Below are 17,515 nucleotides of genomic sequence, written 5' to 3' on the forward strand. Positions count from 1 at the left end.
CAGAATATCTCCACCTCTTGCCTGATTCTCTCCACCTCTTCTCTTTTCCCTGATTATCTCCCAGAATAACTCCACACTCCTAAATTCCCTCATGCTACCCATTATTCTCTCCCAGTAGATTCTTCTAACCTTTTCACAGGTTCTTTCATAATTACATCTCCTCTTTTACAGCCTCTATCCAAGAGCTTGTTCCCACACACACCCTATTCACTTGTATATTTCAACAGAATATAGCTAGCTAATGACCTGGTATACCATGCTAGAAGGAAGGACATCTATGTGCATTATCACTTTATGAGAGAGAAAGTTCTAGCATGTGATATAGATTTGATATATGTCAGCATAGAGGATCAAATGGTTGACATCTTCATGACGGCATGGGGCATAGAGAACCTCCATAGGTTTTGGAGGTTACTTGGAGTATCACATGTGGACTTGAGCTCGCCAGAGTGTTGCAATATCAAGACCAACTAGTGTTGTGGACATTGATGACTCACTTGCACGATAGCATTCACACTTATACCACTGACATAGTTGTTTGATGAGATTATGGTTGATATGATGCCAGTGGTGGTATAACAGGTTGTGTGATAGCCACTTTGGAGTACTAGACTCTTATCTCCTTTATGTTAATAGTTATAGAGAAGAGAAAAAGATAGAAGAAAATTCTGCCATCCATCACTCTCTATGTCTTGATCTCTTCTGTGTATGTGTGTTTTGCTTGCAAGAAGATAAGAGAAGAAGATAGAAGACAATTCATCCATCCATCTCTCTCTTATATCTTTCTGCTCATATAGTTATGGCATAGTTATAGTGTCGGCTCATATAGTTGGGTTCACACTATGGACCGACCTTTATATGCTATAACCCTAGCTCATGTAGTCGGGTTTACACTATGGACAAGCCATTATATGCAATAGCAGTAGGAGAGAACTTTCCCTTATAGTATGTATTGTTACCTCTTTTGTGTTAATGGTTGTAAAGAAGAGAAGAAGATAAAAGAAAACTTATCCATCCATCTCTCTTGTGTCTTGTTCCCATTTGTGTATGTGTGCTTCGCTTGCAAGGAACTCAAGCTCTTCCTCTCCCCCACATTACTTTTTAATCATACACAACACTCCATCTTGCCTCAACCATAGATTTCCAATCAAAAGGGAGTAAGAAACCCAAATACATGGTAGCTTGATCATCACAAAATCTAGAAAGAAGTGAGTGCCTTGAACATCTACTCTCACATGCTCCACAATGCCCATAATGTCCATCTTGGCTATGGTATAGAGAAAAGTGCTGAGTTACCATGGAGAGGGGTGGGTACTTATTTGTGGAGGAGGGTTACCATGGAGAGGGGTGGGTAGTTATTTGTGAAGGAGGGTTACCATGGAGAGGGGTGGGTATTTATTTGTGGAGGAGGGTTACCATGGAGAGGGGTGGATACTTATTTGTGAGGTGTGCTATTTTATTTAAAATTTGCTCGTTATGTGTTTAGATATTGTTATTGAGGTGTGTAGGATAACACTTCCTTTCAACTTTGAGAGCATACACAATTTTTCCACTCATTCTATAAACAATATAGTTCTTATACCCTATAGTGTTCAAGTATGTCCAAAGAGATTGTAGCACATTCTTATGGTTCCATCCATTTGTTGAGAATAGTTTCTTATGGTTCTGCTACCTTTTGTTTTTTTCCTCAGAGCAAGCAATTAAAGGTATTACTTGTTTTAGTACAATCCTCAATTCTAGATTAGTGCTATTTATACAATAAGATTTTTGTGTTTTGTATTTCATATTTTTTTATGTTCTTTAGGCTTCTTTCCATCACTTTTTTTTTCTCATTCGGGTTGGTTTTTGATCCCCCTTCCTTAGTTATACATTTTATATAGGACAACTACTTATCTGATTTTCTTTTTATTTAGGTATACTATTTAGGTATGTACATGTGAAAAACACCCTCATAGTAGCCTTGAGATGGTAGTACCCTTTTATTGGCACTCAACAGTACTTAATACACCTTGAGTTATTCTTCTTAAGGGGTGCGGTTAATGTTTATGGCTGGTTTTGTAGGTTTGGTCCTCGATATTGTGGCTTCCCATTACTTTCAGATGTTTCAAGATTTGGATCTAGAGTGTGTTGGTTTATCAGAGGAAGCTTGGGAGTGGTTCCCCTTGTATTTCTTGAGCATCGTGGGGGGGGGGAGGATTGAGAAGAAATAGTCACCTTGCAATGTTTGAGATGACTTGGTCCATGGTTTTTATGGGGCTCTAGATTGGCAATGTGATTGTGTGATCATACCTCTTGAGTTGATTATAGTATTATCGTCCCATTGGATGTCGCAATTAGTTGTACTAATCTAGATTCATCCTAATAGTACATGTTCTTCCATCGTCGTTCATGTAGTCATCACAAAAATCTTTCTATTCAATGGATAATTTTTTATAGAAATAATAACTTTTAAAAATGCTTCAAACATGACTTTATGCTTGTACTTTATCCAAAGTTTTCCATGTCTCATATGAAAGCAAGTTATGAAATGCTAGAAGCTTGGTTTTCTAGAGTTGGAGATTTGAACCTTGACCCTGATTGTTTGATGCCCAAGTCCTCGTCTTCTATAATAGTTAGTACATGCAAGTTCATATAAAACATTATATTTTGAAGCCATAGTTTAATCTTGGCATTATAGGATTTACCTTTTAATCTTGGCATTATAGGATTTACCTTCATCTTGGCTTATTTTTGGATTGTCCCTTTTTACTATCTTTATATTTCCTATGTATGTTGACTAGTATATCTTGGGTCAGGGGTCCATAGTACCTTTTCCACTTACTCCCATTGATGTATCCTTTCAATTCAACACCATTAAGGGTCTCAATTCTCACCGAGCCTTGTGAAGTAATCTCTACAACTCTGAATGGTCCCACACACCCTGGATAGTTTTATTTTCTTTTCTTGTAAATTAACCCCAAATACCATAAGTTAACTCTTTGAGTTTTTGTGTGGCCAACTTTTTCATAAAGACTATAACTTTTATAGCGCTTTTTCATGACAAGTTATTCCTCACTCTCATCGGTAGAGAGTGTCTAGTTAACCCAAAATAGACTTATGTATATATATGTATACACATACACACATACATACATATACACACACATATACATTGTAGTACATTGTGTTCCCATAAATTCCGACACTAGTGCTTATTCGTCTTAACACTTACTGTTCCCACATCAAGATATTTGGTTTAAAAATAATAATAAATGCCACCATAAGGAGTGAAGGTAGCTTGGATATACCACCATACCTTGGAAAATGGAACACACTAGGGCATTCCCAACAATGCGCATAGTATATATACATATAAATAGCGTTAAATGAAAAAGGACACTTATATGTAACTTTCGTATTCAAAAAAGGTCAAAGCATACACTTATCTGGGTCCGTAAAAACGATCCATCCATTGCCTTGTATGACAATTTAATGTAAATGTATAATTTTTCTGTTGACAAATGTTTGTAACTCCACTGTATTTTTTTGATTGCGTGTATTTCTGTTTAATTTTACGACTAAAAAATAAAATATGGCGTTTGTCGAGAAACTTTGATGAAACACCACATTAGGACTTTAAGACTCAAACAAATATGTGGCGTTAGTCAAGGCTTGTAGGAAAGCTTGATGAAACTCCACAGAACAGCATCGTGACATGATCAGGTTTGACAGGCTTCCACTCATGAAAACGCGACCTCTTGAAGGACCTCTTGTGGAGGTCGGCGTTGCGATTGCCGGCTCTCTACGCTACGTCTCGCTTCACAGGCGACGTTTCTTGTGGCTTCAGCGAGACCAAGGAAGCCTTCCTTATTGCAGGTTCTCTGTAGGTTCAACGAGACCACAAGCGATCGCAGTGGACACGAGACGAGCTTCTGCTGTAGTTTCCTCTAGAAGCTTGAGAAGCACTCAAGCTCCCCCGCACCTTATGATCGTTTAATGAAGCTGCCGCTCTCTTTCTCTATATAATGATTGATGAATCGTATGACTGATCTGCAAGACCTCTGCTATCTGCTTTCCTCTTCGGAATCCTGCGAAGCCAAGCTCGAGTTTTCTTTTACATAATCATCCCGAAAACACACACACACAGAGATATGTCTCAGAAGATAAGTATCCGCAACAGCAGCTCCGCGAGCATTGAAGTAAAGGCGAAGACGCATGGCGTCGTCAATGACTCGCGCAGCATCTCACCGGGAGGGCAGGAGAGCGTGGTCGTGAAGGATTTCTCTCCCACGCTCGAGGTACTGGAGGCCAACAGACAAGTGCTGAGCATTGGGAGCACGGTTATTAGCAAGTATCGAGAGATCTCCGTCTCCGGCTCCCGCGAAGCCGGCTTCACTTACTCCGGGACAACCCTCCGACGCTAAGCAGCATAAGTCTGCCTCAGTGGACTTAGTTATTGAATCTTTTGTCAATAAAGTTATTACATATTCTATCACTAGGGCGCACCAGTGAGATCATGTCAATGGAACAAACAAATAGGTGGTGGCCTTTTAATCATTGGCTCTTTCCTAGTTTCTCTTGTTTACATAGTATAAATATGGTATCCCTTACATTTTGTATGTGGCAAAATTTTCCTTTTACATTTGGTTTTAATATACAAAAAATAGTATGTAGCATTTCACCTCAAGAGTAAACAATACTATCTATTTTTGCTAACTATGTGTATAAGTGCAATTTCCTCCCTATGTTTCTCTACTCCTATCTCTCTCAATATATTGCTAGGAAAAAACGACATGTTATCCCTTTCCTCCCATTTATCCACTTCCACTTTATTAGATCACCTCGTCATCCTATCTCTTGTAGCCTCCACACCTCCACTCAAAAAAATGTAACATACTCATATGTACATATTTTTAGGTCTAGCTGACTTGGTGATTTTTAGCATCTATATTTAATAATTAAAAGTGGGATATACTTGGAGGACATTAAAGATTATTTTTGACCACAAATTGAGTGATTTTAGAGATGTCAATTTTCGATCAATTTTGGGGTTTTCGTGTTGTCATTTGTAGGTGATTTCTATAGCATACCTACCCATGTTAGATAATGTATAATAGGGTCACATTGGGTAGTTTAGATTAAAGGAAACTTGTATAGGGGTTGACATAGTAAGTATAGCCGCAATAGGTGTCGAAAACAGGAGCCACACACCAAATCGACCCTTAACTTTTGGTAACGGCTTCGTATGAGAGTGTAGATAATTTATTTTTTAGAGAGAAGAATTAAATAAAGATAGGTCATCATAAGAGCAACATAGTCCATGTTTGGACCATTTGGAATTTGTTTCCAGTGTTAAAAAAAAAGATTGATATCTTTATTGTGTTCGTACATGGTAATCTAACTTACTTTCGTGGGATGCTATTCTTTCAAAGCCTCGAGGTGATTCTGTGCAAGAAGAGAGAGAGCGAGAGAGAGAGAGAGTTTTCTAGTTTCGGGCCGATCGATATTGTCTACCCGCTAGGCATGTGGGCGTCGAGGAAAAGCCCTAGATTAGCTAGATTTTCTGTTGGTGATTATCTCTCTGATTTTGAGTAATTGTGTTGGCGATTATTATGTGTTTTTGGATTGTCAAACTTGAAAATTGATTATATTTATTGAAGATATCATCTTTCTCTTCAAGTGTGTTGCGATTTTTTTAAAAATTGAGATATATTGTGAATATTTATGATTAATTAAATGGAACATAATATAGGGCAAATTACAAAAAAACTTGCCCTAAGATCAATCTCGACGACTATAGTCCAAGTTTCTTGTCTTGTCTCCAACCGGGGACTTGGCTTCTCTTCTAGTGCATTTGAGCCTCCACATTCTCAATGCATCATCTAACAGAGCGACCCAAGCTACATTGGGAACTACAAGATACAAAGGTGTGGTGACATGCATCCCTTGGTGAAAGAGTCTTTTTGTCCTTATCCAAACCCTTGCACCTCCCCAACTTGTGTTTAAAAGCTAAAAAAGATCGTATATTATAGATGCATCGTTTTAACCTATTCAATACCATCTCGAATCCTCTATTGTATATTTCTGATGCATGTACATACCATTAAGAACACAGGGGTTCACTCATAAATATGTAAGCGTAGCACGTGGGTTCAACCGAAGGGGTTTATAAAATCCCTTTTTTACACATTTTTTACATACAGAAGGGTACCATTTAAAGGTCATATTTACACATTGAATAGAAAAAGGTTGTGTTTTATTCATGAAAAATTTACAGATAAGGGGTTTTTTAATAAGGCCTTGAACGTACGTGTTATAGAGTGTTTACATATAGTGGACCCCCCGAGATTAAGAAAAAGAAGATTCATGTTATGTTTCTTTTTCTTCATATTCACCTAAAACTTTGCAATAAGAAGAAAATTACAAAGAAGAAGTGGTATTATTTTTTGTCTTCTTCTTAATAAGACAAAGAATAAGTCAACTTCTTCTTCATATTTATGTCAACCTTCTTCATGTGCATGTAAATAATATTAACAAATCCTTTTTGTAAGCTTCATGTCTAGAAGATTGAGTACACTTGGGGCATCAGCAAAAAAAACCAAGAAAGCACAAGATTTCATTGGAACATAAGAATAAAAAGCATAGACACATGAGGAGTGTAATGTTGTAATAGATACACGAGGAGCGTATGTAGTTATTAAATACATAGAAACATCAGGAAGGTGATGTTGTAAAGGATATATGAGGAGTGTATCTAGTTATTAAAAACATGGATACATCATGAGTGTAGCTAGTTATCAAAAACATAGTTATATAAGAAGTGTATGTAAAATTGGAAAATCAACAACTAAGGGGATTTTTATAAAGTACCCTTCCATTCATGTTCTATATGAGATTTTAAAATAGTCACCCCCTCACCCTCTCTCTCTCTATGAATTAGCATGAATGTTAACAAAGTGGCAATTAAAGAGAATCAAATAAGAGAAAGAAGAAGAATCAATTAAAGAGAATCAAATAAGAGAAAGAAGAAGAATGGAAAGAGATTCTTGTTCTTCTTCTTCATAATCACGTCAAGTTTACGTTACTGTAAAGAAAAAGAAGAAGAGCTCAAATTCTTATCCTTCTCCTTCTCCTTCTTCTTATTTTCTAAATTTAGGTCAAGATTCTTTACATCAATGTGAAGAAGTAAAACAAGGGCCCCACTTCCTTTTTGTTTTTGCATTCTTTATGTTCTTCTTTTTTTTAGCTTGTAAAAATAAGCATCCTGAAAATCCAAACATTTTACAAGCTTCGCATATGGACACCCCAAAATAGTACGCAACTATTACGATATGCATATATATAACTAGAATCCACAACATTCATGGAAGTTGTTTTTTGTCACTTCAGCCTATGTTTCTAGCATCAAGTTGTTTGGATGGAATTAGTTGATACATAAGCACTATTGGAAATCAAAGGGATCATTGCAATCATTTCTCCTTAGAGATTCCTAATAATATCCCACAAAGGAGGTATTTTAGAAAAACAATATAAATAACCAATAGAGAAAATGAAGAATGTCATGTTTAAGCTTGATTTTAACTTTCCATTTTTTTGAATGAAGTAATATCTAGAAAACCAAGAAAAGTAGCCTTTTGTGGAAGAAGCTTGATTCCAAATATTTGGTGGTATATTACAACTTTAAAAACAAACTAAATCAATAAATGAGGTAAAATCATATTACAAATCACTCTATTACACATGTAAATCCTATAAATCTTATCTACACAATTTAACGTTTTCCAAATTTAGCTTTTATTTTAATATTTATGCCAAATTTTAAAGTTTATTATCCATTTATGGAAAAAACTAGTTTATTTTTAGTACATAATGTTTTATATTTTTTAAATTGATGGGAGCCCGTGAATATGTTGCTAAGCCTAATGGGAGTGTGGAAATCCATAAAAGTGGATAGAATTAACAAATAGATCAAATTAGGAATGAAAAATGTCTCTAAAACACTTATTTCGATATTGTCTACCCGCCAGGCATGTGGGCGTCGAGGAAAAGCCCTAGATTGGCTAGATTTTCTATTGTATATTATCTCTCTGATTTTGAGTAATTGTGTTGGCGATTATTATGTGTTTTTGGATTGTCAAAATTGAAAATTGATTATATTTATTGAAGATATCATCTTTCTCTTTAAGTGTGTTGTGATTTTTAAAAAATTTGAGAAATATTGAGAATATTTATGATTAATTAAATGGAACATAATATAGGGCACATTACAAAAAAACTTGCCCTAAGATCAATCTCGACTATAGTCCAAGTTTCTTGTCTTGTCTCCAACCGGGGACTTGGCCTCTCTTCTAGTGCATTTGAGCCTCCACATTTTCAACGCATCATCTAACAGAGCGACCCAAGCTACATTGGGAACTACAAGATACAAAGGTGTGGTGACATGCATCCCTTGGTGAAAGAGTCTTTTTGTCCTTATCCAAACCCTTGCACCTCCCCAACTTGTGTTTAAAAGCTAAAAAAGATAATATATTATAGATGCATCGTTTTAACCTATTCAATACCATCTCCAATCCTATATTGTATATTTTAGATACATGTACATACCATTAAGAACACAGGGGTTCACTCATAAATATGTAAGTGTAGCACGTGGGTTCAACCGACGGGGTTTATAAAATCCCTTTTTTACACATATTTACACGTTGAATAGAAAAAGGGTGTGTTTTATTCATGAAAAATTTACAGATAAGGGGTTTTTTAATAAGGCCTTGAACGTACGTGTTATAGAGTGTTTACATATAGTGAACCCCCTGAGATTAAGAAGAAGAAGATTCATGTTATGTTTCGTACCAAATCTCTGGACAATGAAGAATTTGCAACAACGACCAGGTAATGAAAAACAATATATTTCTAGCTGAGCATCTAAATGCATTACTTGGTGTTGCAAATGTGTGTCCTCTAAAATGAGCAACAGATCAATTTCATAGGCCTTTAACCCAAGCGGAGTACTAGACGAATAACGACACAAGCAAGTACTAATCAGTCTCATGTTGAAGAAGAAACTATGGTGGAGACTCTTACAAATTTGGAGCAAGACATGGATGACAATATAGATTCCCTACATGCCTCATGGGATATTGAGCAAGAAATAACATAGGAGATGGGCGATGTCCATCGATGTATGGAGAAGGCCTCAAGAGAAGAGCAAGAGTTGCATAGGCTGGATCGTACGCCTATGTATCACGATGCATGTATATCTTTTTTGCGTACATGCCTCACAATGCTAAACTTGCAATCAATATTTGGATGGTCCGATACTAGCATATCAAAACTTGTTATATAAGTACTTATCACCCTTTCCATTTTTAATATCTTTCTTTTACCTTTTTTAAATCATTGTTTTCAATATGATAGGTCATTGACTTGTCATTGAGAGATCAAATATTGCCAGAAGGCAACGAGATACTTGCGGACCGTACAATTCTTACCATGCTTGTCCAAATGATTGTGTTCTCCATCGGCATGAGCGTGTAGGCATTGCACAATGTCCACAGTGTGGAGAATCCAGATATAGGAAAGGTTTCCAAGGAGAAAGGGTTCCCATTGAAGTACTTAGGCACTTCCCTATCATTTCATGGATTTATACCATGTTCAAGTGTAAATCCATGGTGTCTATGATGTCTTGGCATCAAACCACTAGATCCATATATGATGTTATGCGTGTGCCCATTGATTGTCCTAGAGATAGATTGACTATTAATGGCCAAACTTTAATGAGGAACCTTGTAATATTTGCCTCGAGCTAGCTGTGGATGGTGTGAACCTGTTTGGTCTTAAAAGTTCAACATGGAGCACATGGCCAGTTTGTCTTGTGAACTACAATCTTCCACCGTGGTTAGCAATAAAGAAGGGACATCTTTCTCTCTCATTAATAGTCATTGAGAAGTACAAGGTAGCCAACATGGATGTGTACTTAGCCCCGTTAATCGATAAGCTACAAAGTTTGTGGAAAGGATTTGATGTTCATGACATGTCAAACAAGTTCGGACAAATGGAGTTCTTTTTACGAGGAATACTAATGTGGACTTTACACGATTGGCCACGCTACGAAGAATCCAGTGGTAAGATATTTTGTTATTATGTAACATCTATTTATATATATGTGGATGGTTGGGTAATATTATTTGTTTTAATACAAGATTGTCAATCTCTGGATATAATGCATGCCCTTTGTGTCGACCTAGACTAGATTCTTGTCATTCAAGAGGCTTGAGAAAGATGGTGTATGACAGTCACAAGAAGTATCTACCAGAGGACCATGAGCTACGTGATGGCTATTTGGGTTGGCCTCCTCCTACACTAAAGGAAAGCGATTGGAAGAGAGGATGGGAGGACAGCGAAGGGTCTCCACCTGCTGGAATGAAGCGGCTATCCATATTTTATTGACTACCATATTGGAAAGGTCTTTTAATTAACCATTTGCTTGACCCTATTCATATTTTTAAAAATATAGCCGTAGTGCTTTTGGAAGACTATTAACGGGTTCATAGAGAGAAAGGGCCAAAGGGAGGACTTACAAATAAGTGATCTTATGCGACACTTATGGCCATGAACTAGAGGTGATGGTAAGTTGCTACTACCTTAAGCTCCTTGGGTATCAGGAAAGAAGATAAAGCTCAAGATAAGAAGTGCATTTTGGAGTTTTGTACTCTGACTAGATGTATGCACTACCTAAAGGGGTAGTTTACAAAGGATAACGAGCTGTCCAGCTTAAAATCACATGATTGGCACAAGTTCTTGCAGTTTGTCTTTGCTATAGCCATATAAAAGGTTGCCTAACCGACAACATAAGGGATACAATGTACAAGATTGGCACCGTGGTCCATTGGATTTCATTAAAGGAGATCAAAAGTTCAACACATCCACACTATACTCAACTATCTCCTCAATTCCTTATCCTTTACCTCTTAAATCAATCCGAGTACTACCTATTTTTAAGAAACTGCTAAAAGTTTGTTACAAAGCAAGAAGCTCAAAAAATAATAGTTTTTTACACAATAAGACAATTTGGGTTGCAATCCGTGTGGCGGCCAAATGTGGTGGTTGGCTGCCAACACTTGACAATCATGTTGGACGTTGCGCCAGTAGGTGAAGTCCACGATTTTTGTTTCTCTAGAATTTCTTGGCATCCAAATTACCTCTAAATCTAGACCTTGAAGTCTAGACGATTATGACATGTTCCATCCGCCTTCTTCTAGTTCTTCTTCTATTACAATGCTGCCCGAGACAAACTTGACCAGGTGGTTCAAGGCATACCTGGAATCATAGGATCTTTTCCTGTTACTCACCCAAGCATGCCCCAACCCTTTCCTTTCATCTGCCTATCTAGACTGCATGTATATGGCACACGCCCTTGGGTACTTCGCCTTGGCCCTTTTTATTATGTCTATGGCTGTGATATGCACATTATGTGTGCATATACTAGGAGGCTAACCCACATTAGGCTTGTGAGCATGGGAGCATGGGAACAAGCTCTAGTGGATCATGGGTTAGGACTAACCTTAAGGGTTAAGGTTAGGGTCGAGCATCCAAGGGTCACACATGGAAAATGGAGAGTCAAGAGTCACTTGAGGGCCCTCCTATATAATAGGGGCATGGGGCACACTCAAGGGGGCTTGGAGGCTTAGGCTATGGTCTCTTATGTAGAGGATCATATCTACTCACCTACCATTTCACACTATAGCTACATACTATTGGATTGGAGTCATAACTCGATGGTATGGGACATCAAGGTAAAGGTGTGATGTATTTCATTATATTTCATGTGTGCATCCCTTAGGCTCGAGGGTGGTTGGGTAGATGAGTTTATGTCTGATTTATGCATGTTTATGCATAACAATTATCTAGAGAGATCTTAGGGTTTTAACAATGGTATTAGAGCAATCTCTATTTAATTGTTGTTGATTCTTCTTTCTTATTGTAAATTTTTGGCATTTTTTGAAGTAAATTTTCAATATTTACTAAATAAAAAATGTTATTTTGTTGATTTGGGTTGATGATTTGCACGTGGATTGTTGATATGGCGATTGGAATGCATGTTACTACTATTCAATGGACAAATTGACGTTGCGGGGGAATTTCGTGAGTTTAATGTTATTTTTCTCTATTTTTGTGGTTTAAAATAAGCATTAATGAAATTTTTTTCAAAAATACCACATATTGTAGTGTGGATATTTTTAGTAGAGTGGATTCCCTAAATTTCTAGAATTTTTAGGAAATTTTCTCTAATTTCTTAGAAAAGTTTTGAGCATTTGTATGGTTTAAAATGTATTTTTAATGCATTTTGCGGATTTTCTACGGGTATGTTTTCGATTTTCTGCCAATTTTTTGTTGAGAAGCTATGTGGAGCAGTCAATTGATGCATTGGGTTCTCTCCCGTGCGCGTAAAGTTCTTCTCTTCCTGAAAATCTAAATTTTTTCTTCTATTTCTCTCTCATGTGTGTGAACGCCTTTTAATAGGTATGATTTGATTAAATATTAATCATAATTAAACTTTAGTTATGATTAATAAAAGTTTAACTAAATCTTAGTCATCCTACCTCCTCTAACAGAGAAGGAGAGAGTGGAGAGAGAATGGAGTGGAGAAGATGGAGAGAAGAGATGATTTCTCTAACTCTCTCATTTCTGCGTGCAGGCAGGGAGGGGGAGCTGCGTAGCAGCCCACTGGGCAAAAAAATGCCCCCCTCCGAAAATTTTTTTATAAGCTTTTAACAAAGCTTAATTAAGTTTTTATTAAACTTTCTTTAAATTAAAAAAAGTGTTTTTTTAAATTAAAAAGCTTTTGTAAGATTTCCAAAAAAGCTTGAAAAAAAGGAAAAAAGAGAGGTTATCTAAAATTTTTCTTCACTGATTTTTTTTTTCTAGAATCTCTTGGCTTTCCACTTTCCCGAAACCTTTTCGCTTTCCAAATTCCAGAAAATCTTTTGACCTTTCAGACTCCGAAAACTTTTGACCTTTCACATTCTGATTTTTTTTTGTCTTTTCATTTTCTCAAAACTGTTGGCTTTCTGTATTCTGGGAAGACCATTGGGATTCTGGAATTTTTTGACCATTCGTATTCTAAATGCGTTCGGGGTAAATTAAAATTTTTAAAAAATTCTTGAAAATTAGTAAAAAATTAGACAAAGGTTATTTTAAATTTCTAAAAAATGTGGGGTTGGTGTTTGGCATGTGGTGTGTCCATTCAGGCTTGTGTGACCATTCAAATTCCTTTAAAAATATATTTTTTAACCCATAAAATTAGAAAATCCATTAAAATTTTAAATTTTCATTGGATTTGAGAATTGTCAAGCAGAATTGGAAATTTCGTGAACAATGAGATTCTTAAGAGAAATTAGGAATATTCTAGAAATTATTTTTAAAAATCCTAAAAATTGATATTTTTTAAAATATCAATGGTATTTTGGCAAATTTAATTATTAAAAATTTTGTGAAAAATATACGTTTGGAATGCCATAAGATAGATTTGGTGGAATTCAAAATTACCATATTTTGAGGCTCTTTAAAGTTAGGGAAAATCAGGAAAAAATCATGATAATTCTTTTTCTCGAGAATTTAATATTTTCGAGTGTTATTTAATGTTGAAGTACGTTTTCTTGTGCTGACATTAGATAGATGCGGGTTATTCGCATATTATTAATACGATTATACCTTGCATTAGTAGTTATTTTTATTAAGATTAATTCTAAACGATGTTTTCATGATTTTTTACCATTGTTTAGCCATTCTTTTGGACATGTTCCTTAATTTCTTTTGATTGATGGCTATAATTTGCGTTCAAAGTGTGTTTCACCCTTGACACTTTTCCATGATAATTTATTTTACACTTATTTAAGTGTGGTCTATGCTTAATTTCTTAAGCCTAAGATAAATTCTATCATAGGCCAGTTGATCGGTTTGTTTTAGTGGATTTTATTGGATGTTTTCCAAGTTTTATATGGACTCATCAGGTTCACTTGTATCTAGGCATTTTTTAATGAGTGTTACACACATATTTCATTTGTTTACTTTGGAGTTTTACTTGAACAAGACCACATTCATATACTTCGGATTGATAAATTGGCCCACCAATTTTAATGCTTCTTTTGGCATGATTAATGACCATTAGATGGCATGCTTTATTTTTATGTTTTTTGTGATGAATTTCTGACGCTCATACCGACGCTAATATGGACAGCATAAAAAACCAGCGTTGAAACATAAGCATCGTGTAGTAGTATGGAGAAGGGAAGAGGAAGAGTTGCGTAGGCTAGCTTGCACGCCTGTGTATCATGATGCACGTATATCTTTTTTGTGTACATGCCTCACAATGCTAAACTTGCAACAATCAATATTTGGATGGTCTGATACTAGCGTATCAAAACTTGTTACGTAAGTACTTATCAACCTTTCCATTTTTTATATCTTTCTTTTACCTTTTTTAAATCATCGTTTTCAATATGATAGGCCATTGAGAGATCAAATATTGCCAGAAGGCAACGACATACCTGTGGACCATACGCATGCAAAATCTATATTACAATACATTGGTATGGACTACAACTCTTACCATGCTTGTGTTCTCATGCAAGCATTGCACAATAATGTCCACAGTGTGGAGAATCCAGATATAAGATGTCAAGGAGAAAGGGTTCCTATTGAAGTACTTAGGCACTTCCCTATCATTTCATGGATCCTTACCATGCTTGTCCAAATGATTGTGTTCTCGTGCAAGCATTGCACAATGTCCACAGTGTGGAGAATCTAGATATAAGATGTCAAGGAGAAAGGGTTCCTATTGAAGTACTCAGGTACTTCCCTATCATTTCATGGATTCATACCATGTTCAAGTGTAAATCCATGGTGTCTATGATGTCTTGGCATCGAACCACTAGATCCATAGATGATGTTATGCGTGTGGCCATTGATTGCCTTGTATGGAGAGAGATTGACTATTAATGGCCAAACTTTAATGAGGAACCATGTAATATTTCCCTCGGGCTAGCTGTGGATGGTGTGAACCCATTTGGTCGTAAAAGTTCAACATGGAGCAGATGTCCAGTTCGTCTTGTGAACTACAATCTTCTAGCGTGGTTACCAATAAAGAAGGGACATCTTTCTATCTCATTAATAGTCCTTGAGAAGTACAAGGTAGCCAACATGGATGTGTACTAAGCCCCGTTAATAGAGGAGCTACAAAGTTTGTGGAAAGGAATTGATGTTCATGACATGTCAAAGAGGTTTGGCCAAAGGGAGTTCTTACTAATCTGGACTATACATGATTGGCCAGGTTACGGAGAATAGGTTATGGAGAATGCAATGGTAAGATATTTTGTTATTATGTAACAGCTATTGATATATATGTGGATGGTTGTGTAATATTATTTATTTTAATACAAGATTATCAATCTCTGGATACAATGCATGCCATTTATGTGGACCTAGACTAGATTCTTTTCAATCAAGAGGCTTGAGAAAGATGGTGTATGAGGGTCACAAGAAGTATCTACCAAAGGACCATGAGCTACGTGATGGCTATTTGGGTTGGCCTCCTCCTACACTAAAGGCAAGCGATTGGAAGAGAGCATGTGAGGACAACGAAGGGTCTCCAACCGCTGGAATGAAGCGGCTATCCATATTTTACCGACTACCATATTGGAAAGGTCTTGTAATTAACCATTTGCTTGATCATATGCATATTTTAAAAAATATAGCCGTAGTGCTTTGGAAGACTATTAAAGGGTTCATAGAGAGAAAGGGCCAAAGGGAGGATTTACAAATAAGTGATCTTATGCGACACTTATGGCCATAAACCAGAGGTGATGGTAAGTTGCTACTACCTAAAGCTCCTTGGGTATTGACGAAAGAAGATAAATCTCAAGATAAGAAGTGCATTTTGGAGTTTTGTACTCTGACTGGATGTATGCACGGCCTAAAGGGGCCTTTTACAAAGGATAAGGAGCTGTGCAGCTTAAAACATGATTGGCACAAGTTCTTGCAATTTGTCTTTGTTGCAACCATAAAAGGTTCCCTAATCGACAACATAAGGGATACAATGTACAAGATTGGCACCGTGGTCTATTGGATTTCATTAAAGGAGGTAAGAAAAGACACTTTGGAAGTAGCCGGTTTAAATCCATAGAAGCAATTACACTGGTGGAGAATTTTCTCCCAACAAACATCTTAACCATACAAATGCATTTTCTAGTTCATGTTGTGGATGAGGTGGTTGTGGCAGGGGTCGTCCATTCACATTGGATGTTGTTTGTCGAGAGGTTCATGGAGACGCTAAAAGGGTTTGTTCGCTAAAGAGCTCACCCAGAGGGAAGTATGGCAATGGGCTGGCTTGTTCAGGAATCCCTCGTGTATATCACATGGTTTCTTAGTACTGTAGAGCTTGAAATACCTAAACTATGGTCAGTGGGAGAGGATGATAAGGTAGTTGGATAACAGCCACAAGGACAAGGGATTGAGAGAAGCATGAATGTGGCTTAAGTGTATTATGTCATTGTTTCTTCCTACTACTGTTCTTTGTGACTCCTAGAACATACAATCCAAGGGTGAACCATCATATCCTCTTAGATTACTTGGGAAACCCAAACTACTATAGGTGTACTAAAACTTTTACATGCATAGTGGGATACTCTAACCAGCAAGAGTTCCTAGCTTTCATTTTTCTTCGTGACATTGAGTGTTCTTTGTTTTGATTGATTAGAGTTGAGATTGGAGAGGTTAAGGAGGCCTTTAGCATTGGTTTTTTGTGTTCCTTTTTTGGAGTGAAAATCTTCAAATTTTTCACGACGTAGGTAATGATTATATTTGGTGGTTGAAACTTACTATACCTCAATGTGCCCTAGAGGTTAAAGATCTCTGACTACATCTATCTCCTTTGGAATCTTATTCTTACCATACCTCCATGTTCCCCGAGAGTCCGAAGATAGAGGTACTCAGAGGTTCTCTAACTCATTCTTTGTGAACACTATAGTTCTTTGTCCCTCAACTATGTAAGTATGCCCATAGACATTGTAGTATGTTCTTATGGTTCTATCCCTTTGTTCAAAGTTGGTTCTTGTGTTTGTGCTACTATTTCCTTTCCCTTGGAAAAGGTATTTAATGGAATTACTTGTTTTACTCCAATCCTCAATTTTGGATTAGTACTATTTTCTCACAATGTGAGATCCCTGTTCCCACCGAGCAACGGATTCGGGGTACTAGCAGCAGAAGTAGCACTTCTCGCGTGTGGGACAGGGGTCCCACACTCGGGGCCTCGCCCACGGATATCCGGACAAGAGACTAATCTGTCGGTTTTTTCAAAACCAAACCCGGAAAAACTTCCTTCACCCGAAAAGCACGAGCGATTCCACCAGGATAACTCTTTACTCTAACATAGTCAAGACCATTATTAATCAAGCTGATCCGCCGACTGCACCTATAAAGATACTCGGTTAGATCAAGGAAGAAACTTGCACTTGGATCATTGGGATCAACGCTTTTTTCC

The sequence above is a fragment of the Cibotium barometz genome, chromosome 15, assembly GCF_041138505.1.
Source record: "Cibotium barometz isolate CiBa-2024 chromosome 15, ASM4113850v1, whole genome shotgun sequence".
Classification (NCBI taxonomy): domain Eukaryota; kingdom Viridiplantae; phylum Streptophyta; class Polypodiopsida; order Cyatheales; family Cibotiaceae; genus Cibotium; species Cibotium barometz.